At 42.6% G+C, this 23,976-nt stretch overlaps 1 long non-coding RNA gene across 1 annotated transcript in view; it reads left to right on the top strand.

Moving 5' to 3' along the window:
* The first annotated feature begins 4,473 nt into the window (after positions 1–4,473).
* Positions 4,474–23,976, top strand: part of LOC311256446 — a 35,348-nt gene continuing 15,845 nt past the window's right edge. The window contains exon 1 of the long non-coding RNA XR_014622502.1: positions 4,474–4,651. This is a non-coding gene — a long non-coding RNA (uncharacterized lncRNA). The remainder of the gene's footprint in view (positions 4,652–23,976) is intronic.

Raw genomic sequence — 23,976 nt, 5'->3', positions numbered from 1 at the left:
CTCGCCCACCTCACTTGACAGTCCACCTGCGTCTCCTGAGAAAGTCATAAAAATACTCTATCAGCTTCATCTTTCATCTCTGCGTGGCGCTGATCTGTCTGTGTTTCACATTGGCCTCATGTTCAGCAGACAGCAGCTGTCTCAACAGAGCTGGTTCAGGGTGATGGGTGTGGATACAAGTGGACAGACACGCTGTATTATACAATGTCACATGCACCAGGCATCTTTTACTCCAGGCAGTTTTTATACTGAATGACTCAAATAATAGTAAGCTGTGTTCAAAGTCCGACATTTTAACAACTGTTATGGAAAAGGTTATTGGTTTTATGAAACGCATCATTGTGTTGTTTTTAATAACACATTTTCAAACTGGGATCTGCATTTTTGCAAATAAATGATCTTGTTTTGTTTATTTGTTGGCTTTATTGTGCTTGTAAAGTCATTTAAAAACATCCTGTGACACACTTTCTGTCTGCTGTACTTTGTGACTTTGCAGTGAACACCCTTATCCTAGTTTTCTGACCCTCTTCTTAATTGGCAGTGTTCCTAACATTATGTGGAGCATCCTGTGTCTGATTATGCCTCGGTGAAAAATGCCCGATGAGTGTTTTATCATATGGTTTTAGAGCATCTTGAAACATTTATGGGGACAGATCGAGCAGACGAAAAGCAGTAGCCCACAGCCACGTAAATAAACAGAAGTAAAATAAAGCCTTCAGAGACAGAGCGGTAAGTCGAAGGCACTCAGCAGCTCTGCGCTGCTCAATTTCCATAAAAACACAGAGTAAATGAGCTGGATGGTGTTTTAATGGGACATAATGAGTTCACTGCTGGGAGACGTTTTACACCAGCTTGGCTTTTACTTGACTGCTGTTTAGATACTGCACTCACACACATGCAACACAAACTCACTTACCGACATTAATTCCTGGAGACTCACCTTGTCAAACCCAAACCCAAAGTGTAATTCTAACCTGAAAGCTGCAGTATTTATACTAGCAAAGGATCAGTTGACCACCACTTATCCCATTATGCCGTTTTCCTCAGGAACATGGAGTGTTTTAGCATCTTTCAGCACATTGTTTTGGTTTCACAGCCCACGACTTTTTTGGTTACATCTCAGTGCTCTCATTGATGTCGTTTTCAGAGGCAGCAGCAGCTTTTTCACCAAACGGCAGACAAAGTGTTAGTGACTAGTAGATGAACATAGCGGTGCCTCAGGAGTTGGGGACATATGTGCAGCAACTTTGACCATTTTTAAGCATTTTTCTGAAGTAGCATTGTGCCAAATGTCTCTTTTGTGCACTGATATTTAGGATCACTTTAAAGTCAGATACTTTTTCAGTTGCCTCTGCTGCAGGAGCTGATTCACCAGAGCAAGAATCCAATTATAACTAAAATCAGTCACTGAACAATATTTACAAGCATGGCAGCTGTTGCAGAGGCACAGTCAACAGATGTCAACACTTCTCTCCCACAGTACTTATTAAATTGTGCAGCTCACAAACATTCATAATAATGAATGAAAAACACACACACACACGGCTCACATTTACAGCTTTACAGGGTACAAATGACATTAAACCCCTTCACGATGTTCCTGCAGGTTCAACCAAACAGATCATTTAACGGTAATACACTTTACAGTTATTCGACAGACAAACAGCAGAGCAGAAAGAGAGAAGCTGCACACAGACAGCCTGCTCCTCCTCCAGCTCTCACACAGGCTGAGCATCAAACACAAAACACATGGAGCTCATTGTGAGGAAAGCAGAATCGCACGGACATCAGTTTCTGATTCTCCACAGAAACGACACCATCGTCTCCCAGCTCCAGATCCCAGACGAGCCGGGGAGTGTCCTGTCGCCACTGAGCTGCACGTGCTGTCCACATAACACTTTACTGGAACAGTCAGTGCTGATACTCTGCTGTCTTCTATCAGGTGAAACTGCACATTTTACATGTCTGCAATCCTGAACACCGGGGACCAACTGGTAGTTTTAGCTCACCGACTACAGATAATGTGTATCTGTCCTTCATGCTAACCTTTAACAAAGCAGACACACGTCCAGGCAGGGACTGTTTGTTCATGTCGGTAAAGAATGAAAATATTTTTGCAAAGACTTTAAAGTTGCTCGAGATAAGTTATACATCATGACACACACGTCCAATCACCCGTTGCTTTGTTCCTCACAGTTTCCATTGTTCATGTTGTTTTGATTATATGATGATGAGAAGGGCAGTAAATCTGCTGCAGGCTCAGAGCGACACGCCTGGTCCAGACACAAAACATGTTCATGGGCCAATAAAAAAACCACCATTGATGCATTAATATTAATATTGACTAAACATTTTATCAGACTTGAAATGACCCTCAGTGATAGCAGTTACCACTTTCAATCTTCTGAATTTGTTATGCTGTTTGCTGATCCTTACAGAATATACACATATCCGAGCCACAGTATTATTTTAGACTCAAACAAATCAGGTGTACAAGCACAAAACTGTATTTGTTGTCATCTTACCGGCCCCTTCACAGAACTGTACCTGTGCAAAAGATATTACGACAGTCAGTAACACTGTTCATACGTCATCTGGCACTAACTCAAGGTACATCAGCTCTGCAATTGCCCTTGATGCACTGGCATAGCTCTGAATGCCCTCTGCTGACCTTTTTCACACCAGCACACGGATGCACGTACACAAATCAGTCCCTGGAGCTGTGACTGCATAAAGAATACAGAAAGAGTACAATATGTCTCACCCCTGGAAATACCCCCACCCCTAACTGAGAAAAGATGTGGAACATTCCCGGATTAAAATGATTAAAAATGACCTTCATTATACACTGCCCGGCCCAAAAAAAATGCTTTGGGCACATAATGTTGGTGAACCTAGACCTGACCAACTGAATCGACCCCAGATCATAACACTGCCCCCACAGGCTTGTATGGTAGGCACTAGGCATGATGCGTCCATCTCTCTGGAATAGTGTAAATCTGGACTCATCATGACCTTTTCCCATCGCTCCAGAGTCCAATCTTTATGTTCCCTGACAAATTGAAGCCTTTTTGTTGGATTAGCCTCACTGATAAGGGATTTTCTTAAGGCTACACAGCTGTTTAGTCCAAATCCCTTGAGTTCTCTTCATATTGTGCGTGTGGAAATACTCTTACTTTCACTATTAAACATAGCCGTGAGTTCTACAGTTGGTTTTTTACCATTTGATTTCACCAAACGTTCAAGTGTTTTTCCAATCACGGTCATTCAAGATTTATTTCCAACCACATTTCTTCCTGGAAGATGATGGTTCACCACTATCCTTCCAGGTCCTAATAATGCGTTGGACAGTCCTTCAGCCAATTTTAGTAGTTTCAGCAATCTCCTTAGTTGTTTTCTTTGCTTGACGCAGGCCAATAATTTGACCCTTCTGAAACAGAGTAACATCTTTTCCACAACCACAGGAAATGTCCTCCGACATGGTAGTTTAAGGAATGAGAAGCTGCTCACTGCATCAGTCAGAGTTAAATAACTTGTTGCCAGCTGAAACATATTAATCACTGCAGTAATCATCCAATGGAAGGCTCTTGCTCCTGTTTGCTTAGTTAAATCCAGGTGGTGACTTTTTTTTTTGGCCAGGCAGTGTATATTCTGTTGGGTCGTGTATCATCGCAAATGTTTCCAACAATGTTCGAACCCAGAGACATCTATCTTCTGTCATTTGTCTACCTGCAGACCCACAGTGCTCTCTGCAGTCCTGCAGATTGTCTTGACTTATATACTATATCTACACAACAGAACAGTGGTTACATACTTTCTGACAGTTGTTAACCATGCCTTCCCCGAGGCAGTGACCCTCTGATGTTTCTACTGAACAATAAGTGTCATCCTATCTACCCTCAAATCGCCCCTCATATGACTTCCTGACCCGTTCTTACCCTGACAGCTCCTCACTCTCCTGAATCTAAAGCTGGTTTATTCCCACACCTCTGTGAATATTTCTGCCTGAGGCACGTAGATAGATTTTCACCAGCGTGGGCGGTTGTTTGACAATGAAGACAACAACTCCCATGATCCCCACCGCTACTTACATCTTTTGCTTTGTTTCGGCTGAGAGACGCCTGGTGGCAGAATTAAAAGGAGTCCAGGCGAATGTTTGATTTTTGATTGTTTGCATCTTTAGCCTTTTGAAAAAAATTGCTCTGTTGAGTGCAGTAGTTAAACAATCAGGTACTTATATTTTATTGTATTTTTAATTTTGTATTGCATGAAAATCCTTCATCATTTCTGCATCAACAGAACAAGATTCTCTTACACAAGACACAAGATTTATACTTTATGTTCATGTAGGGAGAGAGAGAGAGAGTCAGCATTCAGCATGACATAATAACGCCCTCTGTCTCTCTCTCTCTCTCTCCCTCTCTCTCTCCCTCTCTCTCTCTCTCTCTCTCTCAGTCTGCAGTCTGTTGCCGCTCTCTTCACACCGTCCTGCGCTCTGGAGGCTGTTAAACCGGACCACCACCGCTGTTGTTGGGCTACTGAACATTTTTCTCGGGCGCTGAATGACATTAAGTGACTTTTCTCCCCCCCTTCTCTCTGGATGGATACGCGCAGTTCTGGGAGCTGACAGCAGGAATCCGGGAAGCTGAATGTGAGTAGCAGCGTTGCGCCTTCACTCAGCTGTGTCTTCACTGTTTTTCTTTCTTTACGCAGAGGAGAGGAAGAAGTGAAACTGTCACCTGCCACAGAGAGCTGTAATTCAGCTCTGTACGTTACAAGGAAGAATGAGGTCATGACATGTATTTATAGACGAGGTGGACACCTACAACGTGTACTTTATGTGCGTAAAGCAGGTGGAAAAACACCTATAGCATACAGGAGTGGTGTGAATTACTGCTGTTTTTACAACAAAACTTAAGTATAGTGAATTATACGTATTCTATTGGCTTTAATATGAATATTTCGCACTATTGAGAGATATTTTGAATATTCTATAGCCAGAAACTATAAACCTGCAGTTTTAGGCACTCTATATATGTTACCACATGGATAAAAAACACAAATGCATAATATAAGTAATCCACAAAATCTATCTATCTATCTATCTATCTATCTATCTGTCTGTCTGTCTGTCTGTCTGTACATTTTCTGTAGTTTTTCAGTAGTTGTTAGGATTGTTCTCTGCACTTGGATCATTAGGTCAGTATGTCAGCATATTCACATCCCTTAGCATTCAGTCACACATTGCCTTGGTGTTTATAATCTGGATTAAACACTCCACAGTAAGTGAACATAATGTTCTTACTGTACACATAATAAACCTTCAGAGGGGTTTTAAGACATCAAAGTAAAAAATATGAATTCAGAACTGGCTCTCCTCTGCTCTTTCCCCCGACTTTGAACCCAGTTTTTGTTTCTACGTCTGACATCACTTCCACTCTTTGCACAGCAGCCTGGTTTTTTGCTCCCATTAACTTCTTGCGAGTCAAATTGCATTAGAAGACGGAAAGCGGGGCGAGCTTGAAGCGTGGACGTTACAGTACAGTAGGTACTTGTGTCTCTGCCACAGCTCCAGGGGTTTTGTCTGCAGACAATTAATAAATCATGAGACTGAACAACTAAAGCAGCCACTTGTGTCACTGAACCTCTACAACTGTATCTTGCTTTGTGCACGGACCAGAAAATTCATCTCTAGCAGCTGTGCGGAAGGCTTCTTCATTGAATCTTTAAGTTAAAGGAGATTATTTGTGTCACGTAGAGTTTTAGCTGATTTATTACTTCTATTTGAAATTTTGCCATTTCCATCACTTTGACAGGCATCTGTAGATCTCACATCTTTCCCTCTGCCAACAAAGTATGAGGAGGCTTCAGTTTTCAAGCCTCAGCGTGCTGCCTGTCAGTCAGATTTCTCATAGACAAACAGACATGACTCAAAGTTGGAGAACACGTCGCCCTCGGCTGACAAATCGGTTGATTAGAAATTGGTGGTGATCCAGTTTTTTGTGCAGCGTTCACTTGCTGGCGGAACGGTCAGATAAAGGTGCGGCTCCTAACTCTTCTGCTCGACGGTGCTGTGTTCACGTATCTCTCTCTCAGAAACCAACATAAACCGTGACAGTGAGATGGCAGCAGATTTGCGAGTGTTAAACCGTGCACCTGTTTTTGTATGGTCGTAAATTCACTGGTGTTTGGGCTGGCACTGATGCTCTGAATTAAAAGACACGGATGTGAGAGTAAAAGTTTATAAAGCGACATCTCTTTGAAGGATTATTTCCTGGCAGGAGTCTTCCGTTTCTTAATGTCAGGAAGAAACCGAGGGACACGACATGCAGCACGGATGTGAAACCACACAAGTTCAAGGAGGATAAATGGAGTTTGACCAAATCACAATAAGAATTCATGTTCACTGTCATGGATTATCTCACTCAATGTAGGTTTATTTTGATGCTGCAAAAGGATGAAGGGCAGCCTCTTGCTTCTTCTCAGAGAAATGTTGAGGAAGCTTATGAACCACATTTAGTTTACATGATGATAAGAAAGGGCCTCGATAAACTCCAGTGTTGTCGCACACACGAGCGAGTCGATATGTAACATCGTCTTTTGGTCGAGCAGATGAGCCACCTCCGGCAATGACAGAGACAGAGAGACTGTGATCTCCAGGAAAGCATCATGCCTCATCGAGCTGCAGGGAAATGTTTCAGCAGATCTTAATGGTCTTCTTAGTAAACAGTCGGCACAATGAGTCCGCTGTTCCTCCTCCAGAATTCCTGCTTTCAACTCCAACACTTGTAATATTAAAATCAGTAGAATCTCTTTTTCTTCTCTCCGCTGTCTGCACTCTCTCTTCTCTTCACTCTGTCGCTCTCTTCAACCCTCTGTGAAGATCCCCGAGTCAGTTTGTCATCTTCTGTCTCTTCCCTCGCATTCTCCTGTTTTTGTGTCTCTCATGTGATTATCATTTTTTGTCTTAAACTCCGTTCAAACACAAATACTGTATATACAAGAACAATAACTGGCAAAAAAAATGCAATCTGGTAATGAGAAACAAAATTAAGAAGTGAAGTTACATTTGACTAATGAATGCAGAACTTCTTTCTGTTGCATCCTTTAAAATAAGATTCTGAGTAAGCCATCCTCTCCTCTTCCTCACCCCACCACCTCCTCCATCCTTCACACTGAACTATTTCTGACCTCTCAGGAAAGATAATCTCCGCTGTTTTAGCTCCGACCTTGAGGGCAGAAGAATGACTGTGGTTAGCCCAGAGCCCCGGCTTTACTTACCTACCAGTTCCTTTTACCACTCCCCAACCAATCACACGCCACCTCCACCTCCTCAACCCCTCGACCCAGATAGATGTCTCTCTCCTCCCTCCTTGTTCACTGTGTCCCTCAGAAGTCAGATGGTGGTGTGACCTTTAAAAGAATGCATTCACCCTTGGGTGAAGTTTGGGAGACAAACAGTCATTCAGCTCATTGCATCGTCAGTGTGCGTTGCGTTTGCTTGAAAAGTGCACAAATGTTTGTCCGCACCACACAGGACATTTAAGCAACAGCTTGACTGTTAGCTTTTCTATAATTCATTTATTAGGGTAGTCTATTTTCTAGCCACCTGAAATATCTCTACAACCATTGGATGGACTAAATCAGGTACAGATCGGTGATCCCACTGGTTTTTATTGAGCACCGTCAGCAGGTCAAAGTTACCCTGTAAAGTCTCTCAAAAACGAATGGGTTGGAAACATTTTATTAGGAGAGGAAATTCAAGGACGGGAGATGAGACAAGAAGAGAAGAAAAACGAGCAACTAGAAAGAGGAGACAAGAGACGGTAAAGAAAAAAGGGAGCAGAGGAGAAAGGAGAGGAAGATACCGAGAGGAGAGGAGAGGAGAGGAGAGGAGGGCAGTATGAGACAGACTAGAAACAAGAGACGGATGATGGATGGCCAGTTGGCAGCAGACAGCGGGATAAAAAAAGGATCTTCAGAGGAGGGTGAATGTGAAAGAGAGAGCACTGATGGTGTAATTGCTCTCCAGAGGAGTTCTGATAAGCAGCACTTAAGAGCCTCTGTGGTTAAGTAATCACTGTGATTAAGGACCAAAACAGCTACTGTGTTAGAGAACGATGCTAACAGCTAGCCTGACTGGAGGATGGACACCCACTGCACTACATTATCACATTATACTGTCAAATTAACATAACACAACATTGTTTAATGTGAAAAACACTTGTGAAACGTTGTGACGTGTCTCATCTGCCAGGCTCCGGCGGCAGAAAATACCTGCATATTCTGTGTTACCTATGTAAATTACATGATCAGTGTTAAACATGCATGACAGGCAAAAAACAGCTTGTTACTTTTGCATCCACACGTGTGTCAGAACATCAGATTACAGTCACAGTAATGCTGCGTTCATACAAACAGATCACAGCAGTAGGTCTACAGTCTGGCCGCTCATGAAGCTGCAGCTCTGTGGGTGTTTGCTGAGCACATCATTTACACACTCTGCTGCAACTGGACGGTTGTTTTCTAGCGTAGCCTCTGTAGTACACATGGGTAAGATGCTCATTTCCTGTTTGTTTCCTGCATATACAAAAGCTTTGTTTGCGGTCTGTTTTTCACCTTGCCGCTCGTATTGCTGAAACTGTTTTATATGACAACACCCTGGTTGGAAACACCATTCCCCCGATCTATGGGCACAATTAGCTCTTGCGCGGTAGTCGTCGGTTTTGCATCCCAAGACATCTGCACCAAAGTTAAACCTTTTTCAGCTTTCCTCTTTAGTGATGCTGAGCACCCTTTAAATCTCTGTAGCTCAGCAGGCAGTGCACTGCTGCAATGCCATGTCCTATTTACATGAATAGCATCCTTTTCCTGTCACAGCATTAGATACACATACAGATACGGACGGAGCCTTCTGTCTGTATTTCTGCACATTGTCTGAAAGCGCACGGATACGGACCAATGGAGCAGTACCTCCGGTAGTCATGGGGGGCAACAGTTCAAGCAAGACACAAACCACAGGACATGAGAAAGAGGTTTTAAAAATGGCGGAAGCTTTCGAGGAGAGGTTATACGAGAGAGAGAAACAGTTAGTACAGATCAGCTGGGAGCAGATTTGGACGACTGCAAAGGAATAGTGTGAGACCTCTGAGCGGCGTGGTGGTGCCCTCATCAATTAATAATTAATTAATAAGACACTTAAACTGAAAGAGTCAGTGTGGTGTTCTACAGTAATTGATCCACCAGGGAAGTTACTGATGCTTAATTGTGCATGTGTACCAACAGGTCAATCTCCCTAAAACTAAACACACACACTGGGATGGTGGATGGACAAATAGATTGTTTTTGTCTGGTTCAGAGTTAGAAAACGTCAGCCTGCAGGCTCACAGCTCTCCTAATCGGATAATTTTTGCAGAGACGCTGAGAGGTGTCACGATTCTGGTCTCTCAATTAGAGGGATGACTCATACACAAGTGAAGGTGGCAGTGGTTTGAGTCACACACACACACACACACACACACACACACACACACACACACACACACACACACACACACACACACACACACTTCCAGAGCAGTCCAGTGGTAAGTGTAGCTACGTGTTTAATTGGAGGTCTGTGAGCGGAGTGGTGTTTTTGTGCCAGTGAGTTTCTATCGTGGGCAGATCTGCTTTTGTTTTCTCAGAGTCAAGAGCTCATTTGCATCTGCAGTCAACCTCTGCTTTGTTTGTTGTCATGGTGATAAGATAATTATTAGTTTTCTCCAAAATCAGTTTCGTCACAGTGCATCAGAATTACCAGTTCAATCATCTGAAATTAATAGTTTTTATTCCCTCACTCACATCCGACTGTCACCAGCTGCTCTGTTCTTAAAAGAGTTAACTGGTCTGACGCCAGTGAGGTGACACTTTACAGCTCTATCAATTCATTAACTAAGTGATGATGAGAAAATAATTAGCTTCTTGTAATTCATCACAGTGAAGGGGTCAAGAATTAATAACTTTTTAATTAGCATCGTTAGCTCATTACATTTTCATGTCTGAAACTAGAATTAATGGGTGTCTGACACAGCTTGATACGAGCTGTGTGGCAGACATTTTTTATTCATTTTGAGATAATGGTCTAGTTCTTCGTCTAAGTGGTGCTGTCTGTTAGCTAATACCTCAAGTTTAAAACTAAGTCTCAGTGTTATTGCTGAGACTCTTGAAGCTCTGGTGAATTTGAATAGCGTTTACTTTTGTCTACAAGTGCGATCAAACTATTTTTTAATTGAATTGAACTGATTTTACTACAGTGTCCAAGGACAGGACCAACATTTCATGACTGTTAAACACTTTGGCCCACATTGACCTGCAAAAACACAATCACAAACAGCAGTGACACTATTCCTTATAGATTATCACTGCATTTGCCTCATTCACCTGTGACTGCAGAATAAATAGAACAGATACCCAAACGATCGCTGCAGATTGTGAGTCAGGTGCAGCGCGCTCTGTCTGAACAGCTGGTGAACATGAGCACAGAAAGCAAGCGGGCAGTGCTCTGGTGCACCTCACGCTGCTTCAGCCTCACTGGTGCAGCATGGAGAGGGCAGAGGAGAGTACTGGCAGCTTGTGATAACTGCCAATGCAGGAGAAAAAAGTCCTGGTACTGCGCACTGGTCAGTACCAGCCCACTTAAAGCACTGTATCTATATATGTAAAGAAACCCAGTGTTGCCAGATTAATCCATCCTGAAGACCATCTGAAGACCAAAAAGCTGTTTTCAGGTGAGATCAACGTTAGCCCCGCATGGACGTGTCTACTGTTAACCCTGCGATCATTGTGACAAAAGACACAGCTGTGATAACTTATATTATAGTATTACAAACTTCAGTGCAGTGTTGTGGTTTCTGATAAGCCTTCAAACACATTCATCTGTTACTCAAACTCGACTTCCTGGTTCGGATTTCATCGTCTCTCCGGTACCTTCAGCAACACGCCGCAACTGACGCAGCTGTTTTAAGTCAGGTATGTTTTCAGTCTGAATCCCTGCTCCGTGTGGACACTCTGTAAAGCAAGCTGCTACCAGACTGTGACAGTGTGAACATCGTGGTTTGTTGGTGCATTTCTTCAAATGGAAAAAGGGATCCTGGTATCAATAAACTTTGAAGGCCTTCCTAGAACACGGCAGCGTGAGTCTCTGTAGTGTAACGCAGCGGAGCACATCTCTGTGTGTCGATGAGATGATACGGCTGACGACCTGCAGACCGAGAGAGAGATTTAAACAAAAGAGGGGAAAAAAGAAAGACGGTGGGGTGCAGAGTGCAGAGGTGTGTGTGAGCCTCTCCGCATGTGTGTGTGTGTGTGTGTGTGTGTGTGCGTTTGTGTAACTGCTGATAGTCTGACGCCGCGTCTAAATGCACCCAGGGCGTGATGAGGTCACTGCTGTCTGTCTGTAAACACTGTTAGCCCTGTTAGACACACACACACACACACACACACACACACACACACACACGCACACACACACACACACACGTCTCCAGTGTGGAGACAGCAGCACCTGTGGCCAGCATTAGAGCAGTTTCAGATGGTCGATAACCATCTCACTCTCTCCCTGTTTGTCTTCTTTCTTTCCCATTAACCTCCATCTCTCTATCCACTCTCCTCTTCTTCTCTCTTTCCATTTTATATCCCTTTCTTTTCTCAAGATCAATGACTTTGTCCTCTTTTTATTCTCTCTCTTTTCTCCTCCGTAGTGTCTCTCCCACATGATTTTTTTCCTCGCTTTTATTTTCACTCTCTTCTGTCTTCACTCACGTCTTTTTTTTTTTTTTGCCTGGATCTAAAATTACCCTCTCTATCTCTCTATCCATTTGGCTCACCCACTTGTCGGTCTCTCACATTATCTCTCTATCTCTTATCTCTCACATTTTCAGTATCGTTCACCTCTCCTCTCGTTACTTCCCCCCTGATCAATATTGTTCTTCTTGCTGCTTGCTGTCTTATTTCTCTCGTAGTTTTTTAGAACTGTGTTTAAAAAGCCGCAAAGTTTCTTTTTGAGTTTTTGCAGAAGATGGCAATCTCACTTGTACTTTTATTTCTCTGGTTGTTCGAGACTGTATGGTGGCTGTGCTCAGCTTAAAGTTTCAGATGGACTTTTTCTGTGAAATCATCACTTTGTTACCTTGTGAGGCAGCTGGATTCACGAGATACCATGGTCATCCATCTCGCCAGGCTTCAAGCTATGTGCTTGTGGCTGAACACACAGTTGCTGATACAATCAGCGTCCTTGAGGAACTAATGGCAGCAAGCGACAGCATCTGCGGGTGTGGTTTAGGTGTCATGAGAAGCTGCTGTTCATTTGAAAACGATGATGGTGGCTCGTCAAGAGGTTAGTCAGTTATATCAGAACTGGAGAGTTTATCTCATTAAAAGAAAAGCATGTTGATCTGATTGGTCAAAGTTAGCCAGTGAAATACGGTGATAGACAGACGGTTCGTCCAATCACTTGCCGAGTGTTTCCTCTAAGTTCCTGCCCTTTTCCAGACAGTTTCCAGCAGCTCGTTTCCAGATGGTGTCAGGATAATGACATTTTCAGTCTTAATGTCTCACTTTCATTTCTCTGTTTCTTCTCTCCTGTTGCTGGTTTGAATCAAAGGCAAAGCACTTCCAGCAGGAGTCGACTCAGGTTCAGATGTTTCGCTTCAACACCCCACTGAGAATTAATGATGTGGTTGTACTGACCGATTGTGCGTATCTGCCAGAAAAATAAAAGTTATAATAGAAAGGCTGTAGTACAAAATTAGATTAGTGGTTATTAAAAACCTGACTCTTGCTCTCAAAACCACATGATTAAATGAAAACAAAGACTTATAATCTGCTATTAAACTAGCATTATTTGAGGCCTTAAGGAAAATGCTAGAAGTGAGTCTGGATGAAATCCTAAACGGAAAGTGTGATGATGTCTTGATATTTAAAGCGTCGGTCGAAGGAGAGGAAAGAAGATATCCCTCTCTCTCTCTCTCTCTCTCTCTATCAGCCTCTTTGTGTCTCTCTCCCATCTTCAGTCTCTCATCAGGTCTGCAGCTATCGACTGTTTTAGTAATGGAGTATTTATTATAATTAGATGAAACTTTAATGATCCCAGAAGAAGAATGGGAATGCTGCAGCAGCAAGAAGAAATAAGATACATCAAGTCTTCTCACTATCAGCACTGTTTATTTAGGATTGCATATAAGAAGGTAGCTACTGTTGTTGCCGGTGTTGTATTGTCAAAAAACCTCATTGGATTTAACATTTATATTAACTTTTAACTCCTGAGGCTCCAAACAAGACACTTGAGCACTCGTTCAGACACATACTATGATTTTCACACGTCTCGCTCTCAGGCCACTCGCTCTCTTTGTCTCTCTGATGAAATGGATACAACATTGAGGCAAAAATTGATATCTGATCCAGACCTGGTGTAGCCTCACAAAGAATAAAACGTCCTGTCCTGTATTGTACGTTATCCTGCAGTGTGTAATTGTTGGTGTTGGACCAGAAGAATAATGTTTCCAGAAGTGAAGTAAAGATAGCTTGTTTTGATTATACAGTAAATGTGGTATATGGTTTAACAGATTTAAAGGACACGAGAGCCGTAAAACTCACTCAACACAAACATCCAGTTGGGATGATGGACTTTAGTGTTGTGTTATTACTGATTTTATATTTAAAGCAAACTTATTTTTCTTTATCATTAGACCTTTCGAATAAATGTTCACACAAAGTTCGAAGGATTTATTATATTGTTGGACTGTCAGACCGGTTTGAAGGCAGGGAGACGGCATGTTTTTAAAGTTTCAGTTCTGCTGCTACACACTGTATGACAGGGCATTGTTTTTAGAAATGGCCAAAAAAAGACTGGAGCCTAACGTCTACAGCAGCTGGTCAGATTAACCTGCCCTGGGAAAAATGCACAGGCCCCATATTTTTAGGAATATGTAATATACAAGCACAAAACTAAAATAATGAAGATCTGAAAACACAAGTTTCACACAGGAACTTTCTTCAAGAGTCTGAAGTTCAGACATTTCACATTAAACATGTTCGACCAGTGAAATATGGGATGGCTTTTATTCAAACATATTTTAAAAGGGGACAAGCAATATATTTGACAATGCAGTTAGCACTTGCTGCAATTTAAAATTTGTAATGGAACGAGAAAAATTAGACTCAGTGAGCTGTGAGATCATGAGTTTCAGGAAACGCGCTGCACACCTCCAACTCCTCAGCAACATAACCAACCTTTAATGTGTCCGGCTGTTGAGCGCAGCATGAAATCAGATCATGCTTGTAATAATTAATGACTGACTTCTTTATTAAAACAAGCTGAGTTTGTTTGGCTGTACACCAGGTGCTCCTCTGTTGTATTTCTGACAAAGTAGTCGGACAAGGAGTAAAGTATTCGATATCACTTGTTGTTGTCAGGGTAACCATGGGCACTTTAAGGATTACGACTTCAAGGCCACTTCAAGGCCTCATTATTGTTGCATATTACCAAACTCAAGTTAAGTTCAGTCTCCACTACTTAGCAGTAGCAGTAGCCTACATTAAAATTATTCATAGTGCTGGTGTTGCGGGCGGAGCAGTAGGTGGGGAAACGTAAATAAGCTATGAGGGAAATGGTGACGACGTTCTCCCTTCAGTCGTTGTTCCTCCGACATGGCAGTGTTTCCCTTCATAACTTACTTTCTCAAACAGAATCCATGTTGTGCACAAATATCTCACTAAGTCACTTTTGATTTGCTGTAACTTATATTTTCCACAATGGCAGCCTGCAGATTTGTGAGCGCTCATGATTTCACCTCACTGCTCTTGACTGACCGCCAGCTATTGCCTCAACCGAGCTGACAGAGAAGCCTGTTTGTTTTTAATGAAATTCAAAATATACTAAATCATTCTGAGAGGCATTTTGGTTTACAGGAGCCTTTACTACTCAGCAGAGACGAGAGTTTACATTTTCCTCTATTGGTGCACATTTAATTTATTTTAGTTCCCTCGATCATGTGACCACTGCGTAAATAATTTGTAAATATCCTGCATCAGGCTGTATTTGCCGGCTGTACCACGTCTGTCATGTATGTGATGCTGTATACATCTAATTGTGTTTTCGTCTACAAGTCTGTGCAGCAGCCAGTGGGTACTTGGATCTATGTCAGATATTTGTAACCCACTTCAGCTGGAGTTCAAAGAGGAAAAAGATTTTATAAGCCTTCTGCCCTGCGTGCCCTCATGTCACTCGACATGACTAACCAGAATAGAACCGACCAATCAGACGAGAAGAGACAAAACAGGAAGTAGCACAGGAAGCAGCCGTATCCTGGCAGCAGACCGGTGCGCTCGAACACATAATTATACACACACGCTCGGGCTTGTAAGCTAATGAGGACCTTCATTTACATTCAACTCCCAATTGCCAACACACTAACCTCACCACAGTTTGTGACTAAACCCAACTGTTACGACCCTCTGAGATAAAATGTCCCCACTTTCAAAAATGTCTAAAAATGTCGTCCTCACAAAGAAAAAAGTACAGGAGCACGTACAAGCTCAGATTAAAGAGACTTCTTTACGTTTACTCAAGTATGACTGGTGGTTACAATATAATCATTAAAACCCAAATGAATCACTAACTATGTCTATAACATCCACAGCATCGCACAACCTTTTTTTTTATTTCTTCCTTTCTGTATTCAATGATAAGCGTGATGTTCATGTGGTGACAGACCCACCTGTTGGCTCCTGCCTTTACATTTTCATACATAAAACTTTTTAAAATGTTTATTTCGGTGTAATTTAAGGTGCTGCACATGTGATTTACAGTTATTTCAGATATACATCACTTCTAAAATTAGTCCTGACCGATGGGTTGAGTAGACTTGTGTCATGTATGTTTTATGTATGTTTTTTTATTTTCTTTTTGATAACATTGACGAGGTTTGACCTCTGCTGTTGTGTGCATATTGTTGGGTGGCCATTACGGTTAACTCCCATCCGTCAACGCATATAGTCTCACACACTCACTCGTCTGCACACCCACACATACCCTCGACTCGACAGAAATTCAGACAATCATATGCATTCTCCCTCTCTGTGCCTCTGACACACAAACACAGAGCTCCGGTGGGATTAGTCTGGCAGGCAGCGCCTCAGAAATGAGTGGAGGTTTTCTGCAGCCTGTCATTAAAACTGCTGACACCTCCACATCCAAACCTCCACTGGAATATCATTTGTCTGAGGTGCAGTGAGCAGCCGAGGACTCAGCGTGCAAACCGCCGTGTCCCACCGACACGCTGCAGAACACTTCACACGTACACTGAACAAGGAAGACAGCTAATGAAGATGTGGGTTTATCCTGCAAGAAAGGTTTAACGAGGGTATTTTTTTGGGTTGCAAAGTCCAAGACATATTTTGATCTGTGATAGATCAGAATCAGAATATAGTTTGGGCTAAAGTCAAACATAAAACATTCAAAAGATTGGCAGAAACGACCCTGATCACATTTTATTGATTTTATAGAATATTCACATATGAATCCAAGTACAACTTGTCAGTTGGGTCTTATTGGTGGGGATCAATGGTCAGCTGTTTCAAATAAGAAATTGACAATGTCGAAAGTGCCACCCACACACAAACCACTGGATCAAAAACACACATAACAATTACATATGGTCAGGATTTAGTGCGGAAGATGGTCTGTTTGGGGACAGTGAGGGTAAAATGAGTGGGAAAGAATCCGTGGGAAAGAAGTTCAAACTAAACTTAGTGGTACAAATCGAGTTTGCATTTCAATGTGCGGTGCTAATGCTTTATTTCATTCGCTGACGCTGAAAATCTGATCAAGTGGACAAAAATGACCCACTGGAACAAACCTTGCCTGGTCATCCGACGACCTTTCAGAAAGACTGCAACAACACAGGTGCTCAGCTAAAAAGACACAAGTATCATACATCATGTACTTTGTATTGGCTGCTGCTGAAAGGAAAGGAGTTAGTCACCCACACACACACACACACACACACACACACGCACACACACAAAGTGCCTCATTCATTTCTCTCCAGACGTACTGTAACAAGCTCTGGTGATCTGATCAGAGCCAAATTAAGATTTGTCCAATAAAGCTCGATGCGGGAAACGTCACAGGAAAATGAGGCACTTTTATTGAAGTCATTAATTTTCCCTGCAGGGCGTCAGTTGAGCCTACAAGGTCTTTGAAACATGGAGGGCTGCATGGCCACCCGAGCATGAAATGAACAGCCAGGATTAACTACCTGCAGCCTTCGACTTGCCTTCTGTCTCTGCCTCAGGCCAGCTCGGACAGCTTTTGTCTTTCTCTTTCAGTTTATGCGTTTTCTTCAACTCACTTCTTTCCCTCCATGATACTCTTGTCATTTCTTTTCCTCCTACATGGTGATTACTAATCTCAATGTGCCAGATGGTCACAGTTTCAGACAGTGTCAAGTACAAACAAGCTGGACACATTATTCGGGCAAGACCTTAAGAGCTTAACAGCGGGCCTGTGTAGCTTCACTCAACACAACCTCATACCTAAACAACAGAATGGATCTGTATGTTATGTAGTTAACATTGTGTAACTGTTGCAATTTGATTAGGTTTATGAAACAAGACTGTTTTGTTAGTTCAAGGAAAAGATCATGGTTTGTTTAAAATAAGTATGTTATGTTACATACATGAGGTAAGTTACGTTTGTAGGTTACAACCTGATGTTATGACGCAAATTAACTTTCAGACGTAGGTTTAAATCCACCCAACCATCCACCCTGACCTCCTCCCTACAGGGACCTCACCTGACTCATATTTACTACGGCCACTAATGTAAACATCTGTCGTTTTAGCCCCCTTAAACAATGGACCAGTTTTTTGGTGAGGACGGGTTTACAGCAGCTACAAAACCACATGGAGACCTCAAAATCTTTGGTCAGTTTGAGCTGCCAGTAGGTTCTGATGCCAGTATTAATATCAGTTTTGAGCCTTGATTATAGCCAGCTGAAAGATGACAGAAATTATGCGGAGAGAGAACAAAGCTTGGCATCTAAGCTAGTAAAGAGAGAAGACAGTATGAATATGTAGACAGGCTTATAACACTTATTTTGTGATCCTGCAAAGCAAAATATTACTCTGGGGTTTGTAGTGCAAGGACTTATGAAGACAGTCATGTTAAAGACATACAGTAATCAAGGTAAATGTGGAAGGAAGGAGAGAAGTCAGGGGGCTGATCTAGAATCCAACAATACAAAACAAAAACAAAAGTCATCTGAAGTCACCTGGTCTGGTAGGAATCCTTAAAGCCGTCCCCACATTGCACTGCATGAATGTGTGTACAATGAGACGTTTGTGCAGACATCTTCCACTCTTGTCAACAAAAGCAGTGGCATCTCCAAAACCAGTGTTTCTTGCAAGGCTGCCCTGGATACATTCAAACCTCTTGATGAAGAGTTGTCCTTTCTGCGAATGACAGTTCAGTCATCTCAAGCGAGGTGTCATGAGCACAAATTCTTATTACTGTAAGGAATGAGGTTTATAATCTCAGTGCTCTTCATCGCTAAAAACAGAACCATGTGGGTAGTTTCTGAACTTTCCTGCTAACTAATAAGCAGCCAGGACAGAATGATATCCTCATCATGCAATTAAGAGGGCTAAGTGATGATGTTGTGGAAAGGAAATGTCTGAGCAACATGTGTGGGTTTTACTACAGCAGAGCAGCAGTCTCTGCTAATCGTAGCTGAAGTGGGCAATAACTTCGATGTGACTTAAATAATGAGGTGATAATGAAGCTGAAAGTGAGAAAGAACTTTTGTCTTCCGCGATCGTAAATCTCACACTTTGTGCTGCAGTGTGTATCGGTCACATTAGCCGTTTTTATACTGGACAGCAAGCCGCCAATTTGGCTGTCCTTTTTGTGGCTAGGTCCGCGAATTTAGACAGAGTGCGGCATATTGGGGGTCTGTTTTGGTCTGCCAATATGACGCCTTTAGCCGCCTCCATTGCTATGTAAATCCAAGGTGTCGATGTGCCGGCAATTGCGTGACATGGGCGGAGGTGTCGATGACGTGTGCACTGTTGTGCGACCCACAACCGGGAGTTTTAAAAGCAGGAAACAGCTGATCACAGCAGTCAGTTCATCACTTCATCCGCGGACGTCAAGATGAGCAACTGGAAAGCCGCTGAGATCCGCGAGATGCTAACCATCACAGCCGAGAGAATCATTAACAACCAGATTACGGGGATTTTGTACGAAAAGGGCCACGAGGAGGAAAAAGCAGTTGTTTTACATCACTGTTCACACCCAACTTCGTGCTTCACGTCACGTCACGTGTTTACGCCTACCCCAGTGGCAGCTTTTTTGCAAAGGAGGAATATTACACCTCCGTTTCAGATAGACAAGGCGGCAGATTGCAGCGTTTACCTGGCTGCAAATGTGGCGCATTTTCTAACTAGAAAGGGGCTATTGATGGTGCGGATGTGTATTTGCATATGAAAATGATGGAACCCGTCTGTGTGGGTAGTTAAACAGACAAATCATCCTGACACACCCAAGTTTAGTACTTATGATCCACTAACATTTGCATTCACTCTCTATTGATGATGGAAACCAAACTGTATCCTCTGCCAGGTGTTTGTCATGTAAGTACAGAAGTGTGTGGTTACAAGTCTGTGAAACACGGTCTGCAGAATTAACGTTGGCATTGTATGTTTCTGCATTTCTTTATGTTGCAACTTTACATTTCCTTTGGTTCAGTTTTCAATTTTGAAAAAGGAAAATATTCTCGTAATATAGATGTTTCTGGCAAATTGTTGGCTGATTCATTAACAAAAAACAAAACAGTCACACAAAGGATCAAAGCCCTGTCACCGTGTCCAGTACACCTTCGTTGAATATCCTATCAGGGTCTCTTATCAGGCTTATCGGACTCTTTGTTTCATTTTACGGCCGTGTGTTACTGTAAACGGGCTGCTGGCCAGCAGTGGGGCTGTGGATGTAAATGGAGCTGGTTGATTGAGTTTAGGTTTCCTGAACATCGATAGAGAAACCGGACGTGAGGCACATGAAAGAGGGGCAACATCTGAGTGTGTACTGTACAGTGCGGTCTGCAGTAAGTTACCCAGTCTGCGAAGGTGCCTCAAATTCCTGAAATATTTCTCAGAGTGATTCATGTGACAAAGCAGGAAGAACACTTTGAGGCTGTGAACAAGAGGAGGTATAAATCTGCAGAGTCAGGGAAAACTTCTGGAATTCCTTATCAGTGCTAAAGTTAGCTGCACAAAGAAAGTAAAGGAAGGAACCAAGGTTTTGTTTTCATACCTGTCTTTCTTTTCGGCCGTAACTGTTCTGCTGCTGGAAAGGTCCGAGAGTTCAAACTCAGCTGCTTTACATTCATCTGCTACAATCTGCAGCCTGGAGAACTGTGGGTTAAAGCTCAGCCTCTGACTGATGGGGGGACTGAGCAGGGACGCCAGTTTCTATGGTTTATCCTCGTCCCTTTTATAATGCCATGATACGTATTTTAACAATAAAATGTTTCTATGCAAAACAATCATAAAATATGATGACAGTAATATGATAAAACCGAAACTATAAAAGAAACAAAACAGCTCAATTCTGACATTGAAAAAGCAAAACAAAACATACTAAACAAGTGTGTAAAAAAGCATAAAGAAGCAAACACAAACATATTGTCGTGCACATTTTGTATTTAAAATAAAGACTCAAGTTGGTGGCAGTGAGCTACTGTATTTAAACTCACTATCATAGTGAAGTAATGTCACGTACAAAATGTTACTGAAGTTAATAATGTAGTTATTTTAATTCAAACCACAGTGTTTGCCCAAACCTAACCAAACGCTGACACTGGTACTGTTGTTCAGGATACGGTGATATATGTTGTCATTGGCAACTGACAGATTCAGTCGCAGCGTTTGCTTCAGGAGAATCTCTCATCCACCTTTTCTTCAGTCTCGTCATCAAACGCCATCTTTGACAAATTAGATTTCATCTCCTGTCAGTAGAGATTGTTTTCTGTCTCAGCTTTAAACAGACTTCTGTCTTCCTTCCTTCCTTCCTTCCTTTCTTGTCTCACTGTTAAGATTGTACTGTGTCCGGGCTATGTTTTATCATATTTGATCATTTTTGTTGGTTGTCGAAAAATTGTTGACAAAAGTTTCTGTCCTCTCTCCTCTCTCTCACTCTTTGTCTCCCTCCCTCTCCCTCTCTCTCTCTCTCTCTCTTTCTATCTCTATCTCTCTCTCTGTCACACACACACACACACACACACACACACACACACACAGGTGAGACAGCCATATGACGACAGCGTGGGTCCTTCAGGCTTCAGTCTCATGACTCAGCTCAGCAGCTGATGACGGGCTGGAGGCTGTTATCATGCGGTCGCTCTCTCTTGTTGTTCTCTGCTGCTCTCAGCGTCATCTTGTCTAACTTGTACTGTGGTGACAGACGCCGTGTTCGGCCTGTGCCATAACAGCAACACATCCTGTCCTGATTATTATTTTCACTCATATTCTGGTGGTGTGACATGCTCGCTCGCATGTAGGCATTAACTTTGTCACTGGTGAGCTGTCGTGGAAAAACTTAAGACTTCCTCTTGTTGTTCTTCACTGATTATCATCAACGAGAGCTACGTCATAATATGTCCGATTGTTAATATTTCTTCTTCATCCTACGTGGAGCGTTCTGGTTTGACAGAACTTTCACCTCCAATAAATCTGGGATCCAACACAACGTCTTCAGTTTCACGTTCTGAGTCCTCACAGCGGTCCACTCCAGCGTCATGGCTGGTGTTGGAGTTGCTTGCGAGTAAACTGAGAATATCAGCGTCATCTGAGAATTTCACTATAAATTGATTAGGCTGGAAGCAGACACCATCATTTGTATACAGAGTAAACAAAAAGGGTGAACTGCACATCCTCTGGGAGCTGCTGTATTGATTTCAGCCGTATCAGAGGGTGCTGGATTCATGGTGACTTGTCGTGGCCTGTTTGATAAAAACAGAATATCACCACTTAATCAAAAATCTGATTCACCTTTAACTGAACTGAAGTCGTGTTGATGTGAAAAGCAGAAGTAAAATCAATGAAAAACTGTCCAGCATAGCATAAAGGTGCAGTATTGTAGGAATGATGCAATTTGTGCTGCAGATGGTGCTGATCTTCTCACTGCTCCTTCTCCCAACACAGTTCCTCTGTCATGATCCTCTCTAAGGGTCTCATAACACTGGAAGTTAAAGCCATTGGCCTGTTATCTTCCTGTGGACAAGACTTTTTTGGGAACTGCTTTGTGCTGCTTTTGTGTTGTTTTAAGAACCCTGAAATTCTGTTGTCACAAACCTTATAAATGACTTTATTTACACCCGAAGTCACTCCTGTCTGAGGTCATATTAAGTGAACACAGAAAGAGATGTAGGCAGTAATTGATTCTGTGAAGGAAAAGTATCCTCGCAGCTCGTCTGCACGGTCACCACACCGCATGTTTACAGTTCTGATTACTAATTTAACATTACCACAGCACTTGTGAAGAATGTGGTTATTCCTCAAGCTCCACTTTACATATTGATGAAAGCCTGGCAGGGATTTCTCGAATGGTTAAAATCACCAAGAAAGGATCAGCACAGGTACATCAGGCTTATATGTTGGTTTATTCCCTGGGTATAGGTAACGTGGTCACAAGATCCCTCCACTCCTTACTTTCTCATCTCTTTAGCGTTTATAGGACAATCATCAGTTCTTTATAATCCAACTTGTGTCTGAGGCAGCGATGATAACAGTGTTGTGTTAACGGCAGTTGTATTTTGGTGGCTGTCTGCCCTTTGTCACGCTTCCTGGCATGACAGGTGGCTGGTCTGAGTTGACCTAGTAGCTCCTCGGACGTGTAATTCAACAGGTTTGGCACCGGTGACGCTGCAGTCCTCCTGTGTATTAGTTTACCAGTGTTGACGAACCTGATAGTGAGGCATTGCACGACCTGGCTAGACAGGAGAAGCCATGTGAAACAGACTGACGCTCATATTTAACCACAACAAACAATAAACTGAGAGGCTTAAGATCAGAAAATGAAAACAATCTTGCACGAGTATCTTGAGCGTCACTGGAAACTGGAGTCAGATTCCTTGTATGCGTTAAATATCAATAAAGCTGATTCTGATTGTTTGATACATCATAGTGCAGAGGACAGACATGAAAGACTGGGAGACATCATGTAACAGATGACCTGGTATGACGGACAACATTACACACAGCTGAGAGCCTGCGACATGTCCCAGTCACCTTGCTGGGACCAGTGCAGGTCAGTGTGACACACAGTTTCCTGCTGAGCTTTACAGATATGACACAGGTGTATGACAGACGTGTTCTGGTCTCAGCTGATGACAGACTCTGACTGCTGCACTCTGCTGACTCACACTCTGCAGGGACACTGAAGTCAGATGCCATAGTAGTGCATTTTACTCCAAAGATATTACAGAAACTGATTACCTTGCTGGAGACTGAGCCTTTCTAATAATACAGTCTGGTTGTTTGGTCCCGATATACCCAATCATCTTCACTGTAATCCAATCTGAAGTCACCGTCTGTTGTGACTCACCTGTAAAAGGATTAGGCCTTTGATGGATCGTTGTAATAACCGTAACCCTGGGCGGCAGCCGCGCCGCTGGTGACAACCTGCTGTCAGCACTTCCTGTAACAGAGTAACATTTTAAACAAGGTGCTGGACAGATCGTGGAAACTGTAGCAAATTATAACATCAGCACTCTGTATGATAAACAAACTGAGGAATAAGTTGAAACTGAAGGGAGCGTCTCGTTACCACAGCAAACAGAAACCTCCAGAAACTGCTTCAGAAACACCACCTGCTGTTCAACACGTCGCACAGCGGCACTATGTGAACATTTCACAAGATGCTGTACTAAAATAACC

Source organism: Pagrus pagrus (assembly GCF_965226575.1).
Source record: "Pagrus pagrus genome assembly, chromosome: 4".
NCBI lineage: Eukaryota > Metazoa > Chordata > Actinopteri > Spariformes > Sparidae > Pagrus > Pagrus pagrus.
Note: the sequence above shows the minus strand (reverse complement) of the source record. Positions and strands in the feature narration are given on the sequence as shown.